This window comes from Bubalus bubalis, chromosome 5, assembly GCF_019923935.1.
Source record: "Bubalus bubalis isolate 160015118507 breed Murrah chromosome 5, NDDB_SH_1, whole genome shotgun sequence".
Lineage (NCBI taxonomy): Eukaryota > Metazoa > Chordata > Mammalia > Artiodactyla > Bovidae > Bubalus > Bubalus bubalis.
In genome coordinates, this window is record NC_059161.1 from 34,544,799 (window position 1) to 34,562,330 (window position 17,532).

Consider the following 17,532-nt stretch of genomic DNA (forward strand, 5'->3'; position numbering starts at 1 on the left):
GCTCACAGTGAGAGCCCATCAGGGGTGCTTGGCCTCCTCGCTGGCCATGGGACAGGACAGCACTGCCTCCCTGACTCACTCATGAGCAGCTTGAGAGACAGGCTCATTTTTTGTGATTTCTATAGCATCTTCCTCATGAGTGTGAGGGAAGTTTGCAGTGTTCAGTGTTCATTCTGGGATGAGGGGACAAATCTGCTAAGATACTGTATTTGCAGAAATCTGAACTTTGGTGGGTACTTTCTTTTTGGTTCCTGGGGTTTCCTTCTGTTGACATCTCAGAAATTTAGGAGGAAAATGTGGAAAGTCTGCTGATACCTAGAAAGTTGGTGATGGTTCCTGGAAGTAGTTCATTGAACCTTTCACGTTCAGCTTCCTTAGGGAGAAAAGACTTATATTTCCAACTCACCGCGTCTCAAGCATATGATGCCACTTCCCGCTGTCAGTTGAAGCATTTACTTTGGTCTCCAACGTGCTAGTCGGGGAGTGGTTGTAGAACCCGGGAGACCCGTCTGCTAATTAGGCAGAAGCATCCCCGTGCAGTTTCCCATGAGCGTTGCTGTCTTTATCAGCACATTGTTACGGTGGTTGGGTTGTATGAGTAAAAACAGTAACTTGTCAGTTAGTATATGGCGACATGGGCCTTTCGAATCAAAACCAATGGATAAAGCCCTGGAGCAGGAGGGGTTGAGTTGTTTTTGTGCATCAGCTCATCAGAATTGATTGAAGACAGCCTCTCCCGTCTCTATGTGAAGGAGCCTGATACCACCCAAGTCCAGGTACTGGATGCCTGGTCTCCCTTGCCTGGATGGAGAACAGGTTCAAGCAGGATGCAGGCAGGCAGAGCTGAGGAACGGCCCACCTATGCAGGATTGAGGGATATGAGATGAAGCTGGGTAGGTTGGGCTGGAAGATGGGTTTTGACCAGTTTATGGAGGGTCTCCTTTGTAAGAAGTGGGTGACACAGCAGGCAGTGTTCCCATGATGAGTTGCTGGTGGGCTAGCGTGTGTTTGGGGTCTGCTAGTAGCAGGGAGAAACATTGGGAGTGCCTCTCCATCATTGGTTTCCTAGTTACTGAATACTTAGTAAGGCTGTCTCTACTGGAGCCACTCTTCTCTGATAACAAATGTTGGAAACCATCCACTGCATCATCCCCCTGAACTGTCTCACTCTCCTAATTTGACGCTTTGGTTGATTGCTTTTGAAATTAACTTGCTGGTTTAGTCAACTGAATATGCTAAACGTGGTGCCATACATACTTCCCATTAGTGGTCAGTAATCTCATTAAGTATATGAAGGGCCGTGACTTTCCCTTGTGGGTTATTAAAAAATAAGTGTTTACGGTACACTTGACAAAGTGCTTGACACACATTTAGTGTCTGTGGACCTTGTTATTTAATTGCTTGAAAATGAAATGGGGCCCCTTAATCCAGCTTAAAAAAGTGAGGTTGGCCCCTGGACAGACACACTGGTTGCATTTCACTGGCTTTGGGTATTAGCAAGGAAAGCCACTCATTTATTTATGATTGTTCATTTTTTCTTTCTTACCCTTAAAAGATCCTAAATGATTTCCAGCTCACAAGCTGCATGGTTGTCCTTTTCTAGTAAGTCCTATCTTAGATATTTGCAGAAATTCCTGGCTGTCCCATCAGTACATAACTCTCCTCCTCATTGCAGATGTGTTTGGTGGTATCAGAAAAACCCCATAGATTCGAAGTCATTGCCTTAGGGGAGTTGAGATTCCAGTGGTTTAGCTAATAAAATGCAGTTTTGTATTCCTTGTCTTGGTGCTGGGGTTGGCTTATTAAACACTTCCTTAAGTTGGTTGAGAAACTTAAGTATTTGTTAAATTTTAGTGTGTCCTGATTTAGAGAAAACTAATTGTTACCCAGGTGGTGCTAGTGGTAAAGAATCCGCCCGCCAATACAGGAGACAAAAGAGACACAGTTTTGATCCCTGGGTCAGGAAGATTCCCTGGAGTAGGGAATGGCAACCCATTCCAATATTCTTGCCTGGAGAATTCCATGGACAGAGGAGCCTGGCAGGCTGCAGTCCATGGGGTCACAAAGAGTTGGACATGTGAGCACGCGTGCATACACACACACACACACACACACGATTATTATCCATACTTTACAAGATTCATCTGTTGCCCATTCCTCAGGTTGGAGTGATGGAAGGAGAAGATACAAATTCTTTCTGGCAGATAAGTTAAAGCTCATAGATGGTGAGAGAACAGGCTGGTCTTGGGAACAGTTATCCTGGATGGAATTGGCTTGTCAGTTGACCCCTCAGGTGGTACAAGTTTCCAGTGGGTGTTGAGGAAAGACACTGGAATGAGATTTTCTTGAGTCTCATCTCAGACAGAATCTCTTGTTTCAGTTGTCCAAGCTTAATGGCCCAGCTAGCCTGATCCCTAGAAGGACATTGTTGTTGTTCAGTCATTAAGTTGTGTCCCACTCTTTGTGACCCCATGGACTGCAGCATGCCAGGCTTCCCTGTCCTTTGCCAGCTCCTGGAGTTTGCTCAAACTCATGTCCATTGAGTCAGTGATGCCATCCAACCATCTCATCCTCTGTTGCCCCCTTCTCCTCCTGCCCTCAATCTTTCCCAGCATTAGGGTCTTTTCCAGTGAGTTGGCTCTTTGCATCAGGTGGCCAAAATATTGGAACTTCAGCTTCAGCATCCGTCCTTCCGGTGGATATTCAGAGTTGATTTCCTTCAGGATTGACTGGTTTGATCTCCTTGCAGTCTAAGGGACTCTCAAGAGTCTTCTCCAGCACTACAGTTCAAAAGCATCAATTCTTTGGTGCTCTGCCTTCCTTATGGTCCAACTCTCACAGCCATATGTGACTACTGGAAAAATCATAGCTTTGACCAGATGGACATTATTAACCTTTTATCATGTAGCAGACTGCCTGGTTGATAACAGGTATGGTTGCCATGGAGCCCCTGGTTTGTTTTGTTTGAAGTATTATTTTTCAATGAAGTAGTTCATGCTCCCATGAGGATCCATAGGGAAAATCAGGTAGGTTTCTAGGGTCCATGGGGTTATCTGTGCCTGGGGTGCTTCTCCAGGGTAGGGGAGGGTTTGCCATCCTTGACAGCTCGGCCACCATCATGGAAGTGTGGCCAGCCGCTTATCCACCTTGGATGCGCCGTAGATGATGTATCATAATCACGGCCGTGTGGCGGCTGAGAGACAGGCTCCAGCCAGTGTGTGCTGGCTCATAGCGTTTTCCTGATGGATGGAGCCTATTCTGGGAAGCAGCTTATTGTCTCACGTGAACAGGCTTTCTAAAATAAATGACTGCTTTCTTAATATTTTGAATCATTTTCTTCAGCGCATGTTTTGTAGCCGTGGTTTGAAAGCTTGCCAAATATATGCCTTTGCACAGCTCCCTGTAGGGCTGGATATACAACCAGACCAAACAGTGTGATTTAAGGTTGAACATAATTGGGAACTCGGCAATCACTTGCCTTGCATTTGATAGAATGGCAGCGGAGTGCTCTAGAGTTATTCCTGTGTTAAAAATTATATGCGTAACACAGAAGCGCACACACATACATAGTCTCACCACCTCATAATAAAGACATCATGCCTGAGACGATTGGGCAAAAACAGTAGCTTGATAAATAATTACTTGACTTTTGTGATGGAGACAATAATTAACTTCAGACAGATCCTAGTGTTGACACCACAGATCTATCTGAGGACTTTAGTCAAATTATATAAGGATGCAGGACAGAAAAAAATCAGACAGTGGCAGAAATACATTTAAAATACAATCCTTTGTCAAGTTTTTCATCAGTTGATCTGCTCCTTGTTTCTGTGGACTTGAGCAGTTGAGCCATAAACTTGGTAAACTTGATGCTGCCTCCTTGTTCAAGGTATTACATTTCTTTTTTTTTTATTTTAATTTTTGGTCACACCGAGCAGCATGTGAGATCGTAGTTCCTTGATCAGGGATTGAATCCATGCCCCCTGCAGTGAAAGCGTGGAGTCTTAACCACTGGTCCACCAGGGAAGTCCCAGTTTTTACATTTCAAACTCTGCTATGTGTTTGTTATCATTGGATTGCTGGTTACTTGTCATCGAGACCTTATTATGTGCCTCGTGTGCTGGTGGAAAAAGGCCATTAACAGCCCCACTCCCCAGAGCTCTTTGAAAAATCACATGTGAAATCCAACATTTAATAGAGGGTAATAGAGGGTGGAGATGCACTGAGACCTCTGCTTTATTCCTGGGCTGCGGGTGTTCTCCAGGCTTGTTGCTGGCATTGATACCACACTGGGGAATGAGGTGATGTCTGGAAGGAATGCCTAAACTCCCCAATGATGGCATCCCCCTGCCACATAGCCACACAGCCTTCCCACCTCACTTGTAAGAGGACGTTAATCTAGCAAGAGAAGGAAATAAAGCTCAGAGATAAAAATTTGCCATCACAAATTAAGTGAAATTTCTCCAAGGCTTTTGTTTTTTTTTAATGAAATTTTGAACACTTTCCAATCATTGAAAAGCACCTATCCTTTGTAGTTTCAGACAAAGTAATCTAACTCCAGAATGTAACCTGTATTTGCAAACAACATGACTATGAAAAATCCTGGGGAATATATGTATTTGTGCCACAAGAAGGAATGAGTGGATTCAACAAGGCTGCAGGATACAAAGTCAATTGTATTTTTATATATTAAGGGGAGAAGGAAGAAATTTAATCAGTACCATTTACAGTAGTTTCAAAAACATCAAACACCTTAGAATAAAACTGAGTAAATGAGTGTAAGACTTCTCCACTGAAAACTACAAAACATTGCTGAGAGAAATGAGAGATTTACGTAAATGGTGGGCTCTACTGTGGATTGAGAGATTCAGTTTTGTTAAGATTCATTTTTTTCCTTAAATTGATTTATGAATTCTGTGCCATCCCAGTCAAAATTCAGACAAGCTGATTATAAAGTTTATATGGAAATACAAAGGAGCTAGAAAAATCAAATCAAGTTTGAAAAGAACAAAGTTAGAAGATTGTATTGCCTGATTTCAAGACTTCCTATAAAGCGCCTGTAATCAAGACAGTGTAGTATTGTAGAGGGATAGACACACAGATCAATGGGACAGAATAGACAGTCCAGAAATAGACCCACACATACGTGGTCAATTGATTTCGACAAAGGTGCAAAGGCAATTCAATGGAGAAAGGATGGTGTTTTCAACAAATTATAATGGAACAATGAGACATTGTATGCAAAAAACATGAACCTCAACCCTTATCTTGGACCATATATAAAAATGAACTCAAAACGGATTATAGGCCTAAGTTTAGATTCTAAAACTTGAAAGTTTCCAGAAGAAAAAAAAATTTTTTTTGTGACTTTGGAACAAGCAAAGATTTCTTAGCACAATCTGCAAGAGAAAGAAAATGGATTTCAGACTTCATCAAAATTTTAAAATTCTGTTCTTCCAAAGATACTGTTAAGACAGTGGAAAGACAAGCCACAGACTGGGAGGAAACTTTTGCAAAGCATATGTCTAATACAGGACTTCTATCCAGGACGTGTGAAGAACTCTTAAAACTCAATAAAATGAAAACAACCCAGTTTAAAAATGGGCAAGAGATTTGAATAGACGCCTTAAAATGTTTAAGAAAATCTTAAATCTGTACTTACAGTATGACCCAGCAATCCCACTGCTAGGTATTTACCCAAGAGAATGAGAAGTTATGTCAACAGTGGCTTTATTCGCGATTTCTAGTAGCTGAAAACCCAAATGTCATTCATTCAAGTGGTGAATGAATCACCATCTTCCTTGGAATACTGTCAGCAGTAAAAAGAAACTGATACAACATGGCCAGATCTCACAAGCATTCTTTGTAGTGAGAAGAAGCCAGACTCAACAGGAAATCTTTTATTTCCACATAGTTCTACCTGATATTCTGGAAAAAGTAGAATTATTCAGAAATAAAACAGATCAGTGGTTGCTGGGGGTTGGAGATGGAGGGGTGCTGGCTGAGAAAAGCACATGGGAACTTTGGGGGATGACAGAAATCTACATATTTTGATTATGGTTGTGGTTCTACAACTCTGTCAGAATGTATACACCTATGCACTTTGTGTAGGCACTTCACAAGATCCCCAAATGGGCAATAGAGTAGACGCGTGGAAAGGTGCTCGACATCTCACTCATCAGGGAATACAGATTAAAATCACCATGAGATACCACCTATTAGAATGGCTCAGATGAGAAAGACCGCCAACATCAAATATCGGTGAGATTGTGGACTATTACAAGCATTCAGTGGTACAACAACCTCTTTGGAGACTTGTTTGGCACTTTTTATGAAACTGAACATCTGCACTGTGATCCAGCAATTCCACTACTTAGAAGAAAATACACGTTCATGAAAGGACTTGCAGAGGAATGTTTATATAAAGCCCCAGGCTGGAAACAGCCCACATATCCATCATCTGAAAATGGGGTAAATAAATTATTATCACAACGGTATACCACTGAGCTATAAGAAGAGTGAACTGCTGATACAACCATTTGGATGGATCTAGAAAACAAAAGAAGTACAAACCAGTCTGTGGTGGTTAAGTGGGCAGGGAGGGGAAGTTACTGGGAAGAGCCGGGAAGCTTCCTGGGTAATGGAGAAGAAAGAACTAAATGCGGATTGGGGCTGTGATCACCTGAGCACAGGTAGTTGTTAAAACTTGTGGAACAGATTAAGATCTGTACATTGTATTGTATGTTAATTATATGTTAGTGAAAGTATTTTACGAGCTCACTCAACATTTTATTGAGTCCTGATTTTTTTTTAGCCATTCTGTTTGGTTATCATGATGTGCCTTTCGCATAACCCATGTGTTTCTATTTGGTACATGTTGTTAATGTTATCCAGTATTCTACTGGAGTTACGAGGGAAGGCTCAACTTCTGATTGATTGATTTCACATGGCTGAAAGCTTCAGGCCATCAAGAGGAGAGGTAAGTAACCTGTGGTTTTGACCCTGGGTCCTATAGGATCTGCCTTTATTTACCCGTTTACCATTTATAGAGCCTCAGTGTTGCAAAGAACAAAAAACATGAAGATTTCCCATGTGCCTTAATCATTGGGGAACCCCTTCTAGAAGCAAATGTGGCTGGAATTCCAGCCTTATGGATTGAGCTGGGTGTGGGGGATGGGAATTGGAATAGAAGCTCTTGCCCAGCTCCTCTTAAGCATCAGGGTCCTTGCTTTTGTCTTTCCTTTCGTTCTCCATGAGGCATGTAGTCCGTGGGTGTGGCTTCAGCCATCACCACTCTGGGACAATTCCCGAGTTACCTGCAGTTCACGCTTCTCTTCTGAGCAGAGGCTAGTAAGATATCTCGGTACCTACTCTGAATGCTCTGTCCCCACTACTCACAAATGTGCTATCATTCTCACTCTGTGTAAGGATTCTCTCAAACCTTTCCTGCTGCAGTTCTGTCTTTCCACTTCCCCTCCCATCTTCTCCTTGACCGTAGAAGTCGGGCTCTGCCTCCCCACCCACTCCCTGGAACCTTCTCATTTTAGGATTCACTGAGAACGCTTCGTGACCAAATCCCACAGCCAGTTTCCAGCCCTCATCCTTCTGGCTTCTCTGCAGCAATTGTTGATGTTAATTATCCTTTTCTGTCTCAAAGGAAAACCTCCTCTTCCTTGGTCTGGGGCACCGTTCTCTCTGCTGCTCACTGTGCAGACCCTGCCTTTCTTCCTGCCTCTCCTTGGAGATTCCAGGGCCTCTGTGTGTGTCCTTGGCCCTATTTTCTCTTGTGAGAGGACTCTGGCTTGAAATAAACTTTTTTTCCAATGGCTTCAGTTTCCATGTGTACGCTCATGACACCACATCTGTATCTTCAAGCCCTGCCTTTCCTGAGTTTCAAGTCTGTATTTCATGTTGTGTACTGAACTCTTCATACTCACTGTCCAAACCAAGCTCCTCACCCCAAGCTGTGGTGTCCTCTGGTTCTACTTCTGGTTACAAGACCAGTGGTCCAGGCCTACCGCTCCTTGGTGCCTTGGGTGCCCCCTGGAGTCAGTGGATGAAAACCTGGAGCTTCTGCCGGTCTTTCCATATCCCTCCCCCATTTCTGTCTTCTCCGTCTCTTCCACCATTGCCCCAGAGTGGGCCCCCATGACCCCTTGACCTGTTCCTGGGTCTCCCTGCTTTGCACCCACTTTCTCTACAACCCACTTCTGCCTTCAGTCACCCCCAGTCTTCAGGGTAAAGCCCCAGTTCCTTAGAATGACCCTGAAGCCCTTGGTCTGCATATTGCCCACCCTGTCTGCACCTGGGTGATGGGAGAACCTGTAAGTTTCAGTTCCAGTTTTCCTCCCGTGTTGTCCTCGTCCCCTGGTGGAATGGATTGTTCCCAGCTTCAGGTTTGTTTGGGGCTTGATGTGTTTTTTGTTAGTAATCTGTGAGTGTGTCTGTCTGCACATGTTGAGGATAGCACCTGAATTTCTCACTCGTGTGTTCTGGGCCCAGACACAGGGTCTCGTACACAGAGACGCTCATGCAGGGTTATGGAACTGCATCGTTGCCTGGTGGGAGCACCCACCTTCCCCTTCAGGAAGGGCTCTATGCTTCCACATTCCCTGCTCCTCCAGGCACCTCAAGGGATGCAGATGGACCTGGTGTTGCAAGTCCCACCCGAGTGTCTGCGCTCTGGCCGCGGGAGCCCCTCACCTGCTCTGGGGCGTGAGCCCTTGGACTCATCCACCATCTCTTTGGACGAACAGGAAGGACCACTCTGGGATATGGATGCCTTCCAGCGTCGATGCTAAGAAGAGGGATTGCCTGTTTATGTCATGTCCAAGTGGTCCTGGCAATCCAACTCTCCCAGGCTTTTCCAGAGGAGGGGTGGGAAGGAGACTGGGGAGAAACCCACGCCCTTCCTGGAGTCTTCCCACAGGAGATGGGAAGTCTGATCTCCTTACAGAGGAATTGTCTTCCACGCCAAGAACAGTCATGTCTGCTCCTTCCTCGCTCCTGGGAGGGCTTTGGGTGGGCTGTGGTCCCTCTTCTGGCCTTAAATGAAGTGGAACTTGGAGCCAGAGAAAGGACTCTATTGTAGCTAGCTTCTACTCCACTGACACGGCAAGGAAGGACAGTCAGGGATGTGGCCCCGCTGGAGCGGGCATTTTTCACTGATGCCTTTAATAATTACTATTTAAGCAACAGAAGGCAGAGTGAGATTGTCTCAAAGGCACACCAGAGCCACAGGAGTTTGGAAGTTGGCTCAGAAATCTGCTTCCCCTCCCCACTTAGTGGCCATTACTTCGATGTATTTTTTATTTCATTTTCCCTCCCCCTGGTTTTTGAGCACGGCAGTCTTCTCCCTAAAGGGAGTGGGGGAGGAAGGTGTTCTGTGAAATATTCTCACACAGTTATTATTTGCCTGGGGCCAGCGCAGGTTTCTTCAGTAAATCAAAATATGCATTTTAGCGAAGTTGAAAACCTCCCTGGCTGAGCCGCTGCAGGTGACAGAGGCGGAGCGGAGGTGACCCACGAGGAGGTGGGGGCTGGCGCTGTCTGTACGCTGTCAGGGTCCCTGGGGCAGGGGGAAGAGGAAATAGAGACGTCAATTTTAGGCCTCAATATTTAAATATTTTTGATTTGTCTGCTCTATTGCTTTGCTGTTTGTTTGCTTTTTACAAATTCGGCCTGTGGTTTCCAGTGTGTCCTTGAGTTGGTGAAACAGTAAGAGTTATGGGCCATCCTGGCCTGAGCAGCAGCAGCAGCAGCAACTATTTGCTGAATCGCCAGACATCTGGGCTCTGGGATGGATGAGGGAACAGTCCCTGACCTCTGGGGATGCTTGCTGGGAGGAGTCAAGACAAGCCAACATCCAGCCTCAGCTGCTGCTGCCTCCCCTGCCCCCAGGTTCCAGGGAGGGGTCCAGAAGTTTTGAAGGGTGAGAGAGAGTTACTGCAGCTTGATTCAGGAACTCTCCCTGGGCATGGCATGCTTGCAGGGTGAGCATTAGATGAAGGCCAGGGAAGGAATCCTGGATGTTGTCCAAACTGGCGCTTCATGACCTTTAGTAGCTGGAGTGTCTCCCGGGCTCAGGCGACTCTTGACAGGAGGTGAGCTTGCATGGTTCCCTGGGTTAATGGTCCCTTCCCAGTGAGACTCTGGAGAGGGAGCAGCGGGAACTGGGCCACCCCGATGAGGGGAACGGGCAGTCACCCTGGTGACCAGAGCCCTGAGTGCTCAGGGGAGAGCCAGCCAGCCTGCCCTCTGCTCTCGCCCCCAGCCAGGAGCTGGTGTGGTCCTTTCACACTGGCAGAGCGATCCAGAACCCTCCTGTGACCTCCAGGCCTCGGGTGGTCTGGCTCCCAGGCCCCCCAAGGCCTATGTACTTGTGTTCCTTCTGCTTGGAACCCCAGGCAGTTCTCACCTCTTCCCTCAGACACCCCTTTCACACGGCTCCCCTCACCACCCCATCTGAAGAGCACCCCTTACCCTGTCGGCAGGTTTTCCTCCAGGTGTTTCAGCTGCCTGACGGGCATCCTCTCCTTGTATCTTATCTGTGTCTCTGGAGATGAGGTGTGGGAAGAAGGGGCTGTCACTGTTCCACTGCCACTGTGGCCTCTGGCTTCCGAGCCTGGCCTCCGGGGGCACTCCCCACCACTGTGTTGTGCAGATGGGTGGCTGGGGCTTCTGTCTTGCACCCACCATGCAGTCTGTCTACCCACAGCTTGTCTGTTTCCTGGCACACAGAATGCTGTTCACTGATCACTGCAGATGCTAAGCTAGAATAGTCAAGAAACAGGTTGAAAGTTTCGTGCACTTTTCTCCAGAAAAGGGTTTTGTGTGTCAGTGCATTGACAACTCGCTCACCTCCTGATTCTCCCCATAAACTCAAGCCTTCTAGGACAGTGGTCCTGTCACCCTTCTCCAGGTTTCATAGTCATGAACCACTGCCTGCATCCATTTTATTTTCTTGGAGTGGAGTTGGGAAGGCAGACATAAAATTTTAAAAAAAATGCCTTGATTCAGCTTGGATAAAATAGGATTCATGAGGCAGTGCATGCGGTGTTGGGAGACCAGAGTCCACAGATGGCTGGGGTCTGTCCTGAGGTGCTCCCAGCTTCGTCCTTCCAGCACCACTTAGCGGGACAGGCTTTGCCAGGCTCCAGAATGTGCAATTTTTCACCAGGAGTTGTTATTGGCAGGTGAGTGTGCAGTATTAATTTAGCCAGATTCCAGCATCTTAGAATCACACATGAGTATTGAGAAGTCATTGCTGAAACTGCTTGATCAATTTGAATTTAATTAAAAGGCATCGAATCAAAGAATAACATGGAGAAGTACAATAATAACCACAAGCATCTTGGTCATTTTACATCATAATCCTTTTCTATTTTTTCGGTGGAAGCAAGGAGGATTAAGCAGGCCAACTCGCCCCATTCTCTTTTATTCTCCAGGAAAATGAGGATTTCCTTGCCTTAAGAGAAAACTTGTGTTTGTCTGCTTTGGTCATCCCGTGTTGTTATATGTGGACTTTTAATAATTTAGATGAAAGGGCACATAAGTCACCTAATACTCTATTTGGATAGAGTATTTCTGAATTAATGCAAAATTCACGTGAAAGGTCAGTTTTGCCTCCCTGTTCCACCTGCATTTGGAATAAAAAACAAAACACTGTTCTTCCTAAGCAGAATCTAAGTAGAAACGCTGCTGGTCTCTTGGGGCGGGTTGGAATACGCGTCTGAAAATTCACTGCCAGAAAGGATTGCTGCGCCCCAGGGCCTCTCCAGAAGGGGGCGCAGTTCCTGGGGGAACGGTGTCTCCACCTGACCTGGGCCCTAGAGCAGACCTTTGGACCAGTTGCCACAGCTGAGGAACGAGCTTGTACCTGGCAGAGGCACAGTTGTGTGCGAGAGGGAGAGAACCCAGTGGGTAGAGAAGGTTCTAGTCTCAGGATCTGGTGAGGCTGTGGGCTCTCAAGTTTGCAGTGTGGATCTGAGTGCATCCGGTGGGGTGCCCTCAGGAGGCTGTCCTCTGACAGGCAAGGCCCAGGTGTCCCACCTACCTCTGGTCATGAGTGTGACCAGGTGAGACTGATCTGTGTGCATGGAAAGGACTTGTGAAAACCTCCCCTCAGGGAACTCTCCGGGCTTCCCTGGCAGCTCAGACAGTAAAGAATCCTGCAATGCAGGAGACCTGGGTTCGATCCCCAGGTCGAGAAGATCGAAAGATTCCCCTGGAGAAGGGAATGGCTCCCCACTCCAGTATTCTTGCCTGGAGAATCCCATGGACAGAGGAGCCTGACGGGCTACAGTCCATGGGGTTGCAAAGAGTCGGACACGACTGAGTGACTAAAACAACACACACACACAAAGTGAACTCTCCAGATCTTTTTCAGGCTCAGCTCTCAGGGAGAATGGCGACTTTTTAAGTCCCCCCATCCCCACCCTGGTGTGACCCTAACACCAAGGAAGATCTCCCCCATCTTCTTTAGCTGCTCACCCTGAGCATGGCCCAGCTTGCATGGATCTCTCATCGGCCAACTTTGTCCCACTCTCCGATCCCCAAATTGATGTGCCCATGTGGAGGCTGCAGCGCCCCTTTTTGGCTCTTGGCTTTATCTGTACATGGACGATGTTGTGGGGTCTGGACACAGCCCCTCACTGTCCTTGTGGAGCAGATGTGCTAAGGCCGTGGGACCTGTTTTGGGCCCAGGTGGCTGCTGAGCAATCCAAGGAGCACTTTTGTGCATCTCCTTTCTGCTGGGTCACCATCCAAGTTCATGATCCAGAGGGTTCCAGAACCGCCAGGGGCTTTTCCTAGGTGATGTCCTGGGAAAGGAAAGAAGGGCTGTTGTCTTAAAGCACCAAGATAGCAACTTGCTTTCTTCTTTTCCCCAGTTATCTTCCAGCTCCTGTGTGATGGAGTCAACCAGGCTGGCCCCACACCTTGGTGTGTGCCTTCAGAGCCAGGCTGCAGCTTAGCTTTACAGGGTTAACCCTCTCTACTGAGATATTTCTGCAACCTTTGAGGCATATAAGATGAAGCCAGTGCCAGATTCTTTTTGTTGGTGGGGTGGGGGAGGGGTGAGGTGGAGAGAAATGCTGGTTTTGTTTCTTTTCTTTTTTTCATTATCCAGGCCACAGTTTCTTGTTTGTTTATTGAAGTGTAGTCGGTTTACAGTATTGTGTCAGTTTCAGATGTACAGCACAGTGGTTCAGTTGTCCGTCTAGATTTCTGTTTGTCTACGTTTGTATATTTCTATCTTTCTGTCTGTATTTCTATTTTTCTGTTTGTCTATCTTTCTATATTTCCATCTCTCTGTATTTTTATCTATATTTCTATCTACCTGTATTTCTACTATATTTCTATCTATTTGTCTCTCTATCCATCTGTCTACTCATCTATCCTTTTTCATATTCTTTCTCCTTTACCGGTTAGCTGGTCTTGTGTCCTGAAGGGAAGATGCTGAGATGACTCAGTGTGAGCTCACTCTGTTGGGAGATAGCTCTCTGTTCCCTGGTGTCCCTGCAGCAGGCCACAGCTGGGGAGGTCACTGCATCCTCATGGTTCACCTTCTTCTTCGGTGTTTACAGAGCACAGTGAATGAGGTCAGGAGCCCTTACCGAATCTTTAATGGGGATGAATTTAAAAGACTGAGCTGTGCCCTCCTGTCACCTAACAGTTCTCTGTGTGGGACCCTGTGGTTGCTGGATCTGGGGTGCTCTGTGCCTGTCCCCCCAGGATGCCAGCCTTTCTGGTCCCAGCATCTCCTTGGTCTTCTGGCAGCCCAGAACCTTCTGCTGGAAGAGCTGTGTTTGTCATTGCTTGACAGTGAGGAGACTGAAGTGCTGGGTGAGGCGCGGACCTGAAAGGGGGCTGCACGTCCCCACTGCCCTCCTCCGGGCCATCATCCTGAATCGCTGCACACCTGCTAATGAGACGAGGCGTCACCTTGTGTTCAGAGCAGCCGCATTAATTACATGCTCGCAGCCATCCCCTGTGTCCACCACTCGGGCAGGTTCCTCTGCCTTAAATTAACAACAGACCGAGTTAGAGGGAGTTGGGGAGGGTGTCCCTGGAGGCCAGATGCCCCCTACTTCTCAGATGTAGGTGATGACTTCTGCTCAGGATCAGGAAGTGTGGTCCCAAGAGGCCTCTTGTATGAAGGTGGCTCATTTGAGCCACAGGGGCCCTGCCTGGGGTCATTTCCTTTGGCACCTCGTGCCCTTCTGAGGGACTGGGAGGAGGGGGCTGAGCAATCCTCCCACCCGCCAGCAGTTATTGTCCATCCAGAAAGTGAGACAGTAGCAACATATCTGAGACCCAGAGACAGAGCTCACCTGCACTGTTCTTGCGTGTGTCATCTCTAAATACTCCATAAAGTAGGTCACTGGGGGCAGAGCAGGTCTAGGACCCAGAGCCCCCTGCCCCCCGCCCAGGCCCCTCCCTTTACCACGTCCCGCCTCTAGCTGCAAGGACAGCAGAGGGCAGTTACCTTCCCTGAGCTGTTTTCATCATCTGAAAAATGGGAACATGGAGACTGCTTCTTGGGTCTGCTGTGAAACAAACCTACAGCTTCATTGTTTCTCTGCTTCCATGTCTGCTGTCTGCATGCTTCCTGCCCTGTGCCCAGCCTCAAGCCTGTTCCTGGCACATGCTCATATTTGCTAGGCAAATGAAAGTGACGACGATTTGCACATTGGTGGCTAAGGACACCCCACCCTTGTCTTCCTGAATTCCTGCCCCCTTGTTACTCTCCCCCGCCCTCCACCGCAGCTGTCACTGAAGGGCTGTTTGGGTCCCCTCATTGATGGGTGGCCTGGAAGGGTGAGCCCTGTGAGCCTGGCTTGAGAAGCAAAAGAAAGGCTTCACCTCCTCACTTTTTCAGCTCAGTAGCCTGGCTCTTGTCCGAATTAACAGGTTTTGTGGGAGCCTCCCAGGAAGTTGCATACTCTTGAGTTCATTGGCTTGAGTAGTTGTAACCCTGAAGGTCAAGTCCTTTCTGCTGGGCTGCTTCAGGACGCTTAGTGGGCCAGCGTGGGTAAGCCGTGGTGGCATTCCCGTTTGTTTCTGAATGAGATATTCCCAAGAAGTCACCAAGTGTGAAAATGTGTGTTATCTTGCTAATGGGACACTAATGAAATATTAAAGTGTATCTCTCTTCCTGTCAGTCTCCTGGGGGCCAGTGATTCTAGTCTCTCTTTATATAAAGAGCCCCAGGGAATTCACATTTCTTAGTACTTTTCAAAATAACCTTGGTATTTCTGCTGCTACAGTAGAGAAGTTCGTAATTTACATTTGGTGACTGGCTGGGTTGAGGCGCTCTCCCTCTGCAGAGTTGGGGTGTGTGTGTGGATTATGATCAGTCCTCCCAGCACCTCCTCCAGGCTGATCCCTTCTCCCAGCTCCCCTAGGTCCCCTCTGCCACCCTCTCAGCAGAGACTTGACCCCAGTTTGTAGGGGATGTGGTATCATAGCCGCTCTGGGCTGAGCCAGGCCACTGCCAATCACCGTGCGTGTGTCAGAACATTACCTGCGCCCCCCACCCTCCCCTGCAGTCCTGTTGACTGGGCAGCTGGGGAGGTGTTTCTGTTCCCACTTTGCAGGGAAGGCAGCTTGGGCTCTGTGAGGTTAAGTGTCCTGCCCGAGCTGCCATCCATGTGCTGTGACCTTGGGTGCATCACATTACCTATGCTTCAATTCCCCCTGCCAGAAAGGGCCCAAGTGCCATCTCTCCCTCTACATGTGGACATCCCTGGGGACAGAGGCCATACAGGGGCAGTCGGATTTCTGGGGCCAGTTTCTCCCCTGGTCCCTAGCTCTGAGCCTTCACCTTTGGTCTGGCCCTCCACTGCTTGGCACCACATCCTCTGGCTCAGATGGTTGGGGAGGTTGAGTCCCCTCACCCCCTACCTGTGAGCCCCACACTGCTGGACACCAGCTCCATCAGGTCGCTGAGTGCTCTGCTGGGGAGTCTGTTGGGACCTCCCAGAGCCTCTTGCCTTTGGGGTTCCCCATTCCTCCAGCTTATTGGGGTGACCTCCCAAGCGCTGTGCCATCACAGCCAGGGAGGCATTCTGCCCCTGGTGGCCGGCACCTGCTTGATCCGAGGAGTCCCTGGCCCCTACCCAGAAAACCCTGCTTCTCCCTCACCCACGTAGCTTCCCGCAGCCAAGACTCAGGTCAGCTTCTTCCCAGAAGTTTCTACGAACCATTTCCTACGCTCAGTGCTCTGCTGCTCTTCCTGATGGTTTTCAAGTTGCTTTACATGTGGACGTTTCTGTGTGAGGCCCAGAGACTGTGCTGGGCCAGGCTCTGTGCTCCATGCTGGAGACCATGCTGAGGAACGTGCTGGGGGGCGGGGTATGGATGGAGGGGAGAGGACAGGGGAGGCCCCTGGAGGAGGCAGCATGGATCTGGGTTCTGAAGGCAGAAAAGGATGTCTGAGAGTAAAGAGGGGCCCTCCTGCTGGAACAGCATGAATGCAGGCAGGGGACTGGCAAGGATGGGTTAGTCCATTTCATCTGGAGCACAGGGTTCGTGTCAGCATCTTGAGAGGGGGCAAGGGCCCTGCACTACGGCAAAAATCTCTGCTCACATGGTCTCAAACTGCCTCGGGTGCTGAGCATGATCACAACTGATCATTTCTGAGGGCTTCTGGCTGCTGCCTGCCTGCCTCCCCCTGTTGAATGTAGGTTGTGAAAAGGCAAGGCTTTTTCATTCCGACTTTTTCACTGTTGTATCTCTGGTGTTAGGGGCAGCACCTGATAGATTTAACAGGTACTGAATAAGTTCTCGAGTGAGTGAGCATGCACTTGAGTTAAGGCAGAGCAAATCCACACGTGCACACAGCCACAGAGCGCCTAGCTAGTGGCCACTTATTGTGCCTCTGACCAGTGGTACCACATGTAGGGTTGTCCATCCCTTCTCTGTACCTGGTCCAGGCAGACCCTTGGGGAGGGTGGCATGTGTGCACGGTTGAGATGCAGCCAGCTTAGGCTTGGCCGGTGGAAGTCGAGGCTTTCAGTTTAGCAGGTCCGAGGAAACAGGGAGACCTTAGCCAGGGAGGTGCCCAGAGCTGCAGACACTGGGCCAATGTTCTGCTGATTTCTCTTCCCTCCCCAGGAACACATGCTTGTCTCCATATCACCACCTTTTTATCTTAATTTACGAGCCTGCTGTAGCACCAATGAAGACATACTGTACTGCCTGAAAAAAAAGAAAAGAAAAAAACCCAGCAGAATTCTAATTCTGTACAATTCAGAGGCATGCCTTTGGTTGGAGATGCTTCAGAAATAAGAAAAGCAGGAGACACAGCTCTGCTTGGGCTTCCTGGACTTGTCAGGGAGTCTCATTCTGGCCGTCTCCTATTGGCCTTGGGTTTAATTAAGCCTTCTCATTTATTTTTCAATTCTTTTTTTTTTTTTTGGAAAAAAAAGGCTGCTTTAATGGAAGCTTTTAAAATCCAAGAGCTTTGGGTTTCTCCACTTTGTCAGGCAAAAGTGGATTCATTTAAGTAGTTTTATTAAAAAAAATGCA

At 47.9% G+C, this 17,532-nt stretch overlaps 1 protein-coding gene and 1 long non-coding RNA gene across 4 annotated transcripts in view; both read left to right on the plus strand.

The window, feature by feature from the left end:
• Positions 1-17,532, plus strand: part of CAMTA1 (calmodulin binding transcription activator 1) — a 987,191-nt gene that overhangs the window by 108,405 nt on the left and 861,254 nt on the right. The gene's annotated exons all lie outside the window — the stretch shown is intronic.
• LOC123333691 lies at positions 2,766-9,647 on the plus strand. The gene is made up of 2 exons (XR_006551140.1): positions 2,766-6,979; positions 8,625-9,647. It is a non-coding gene; the product is annotated as an uncharacterized LOC123333691 (long non-coding RNA).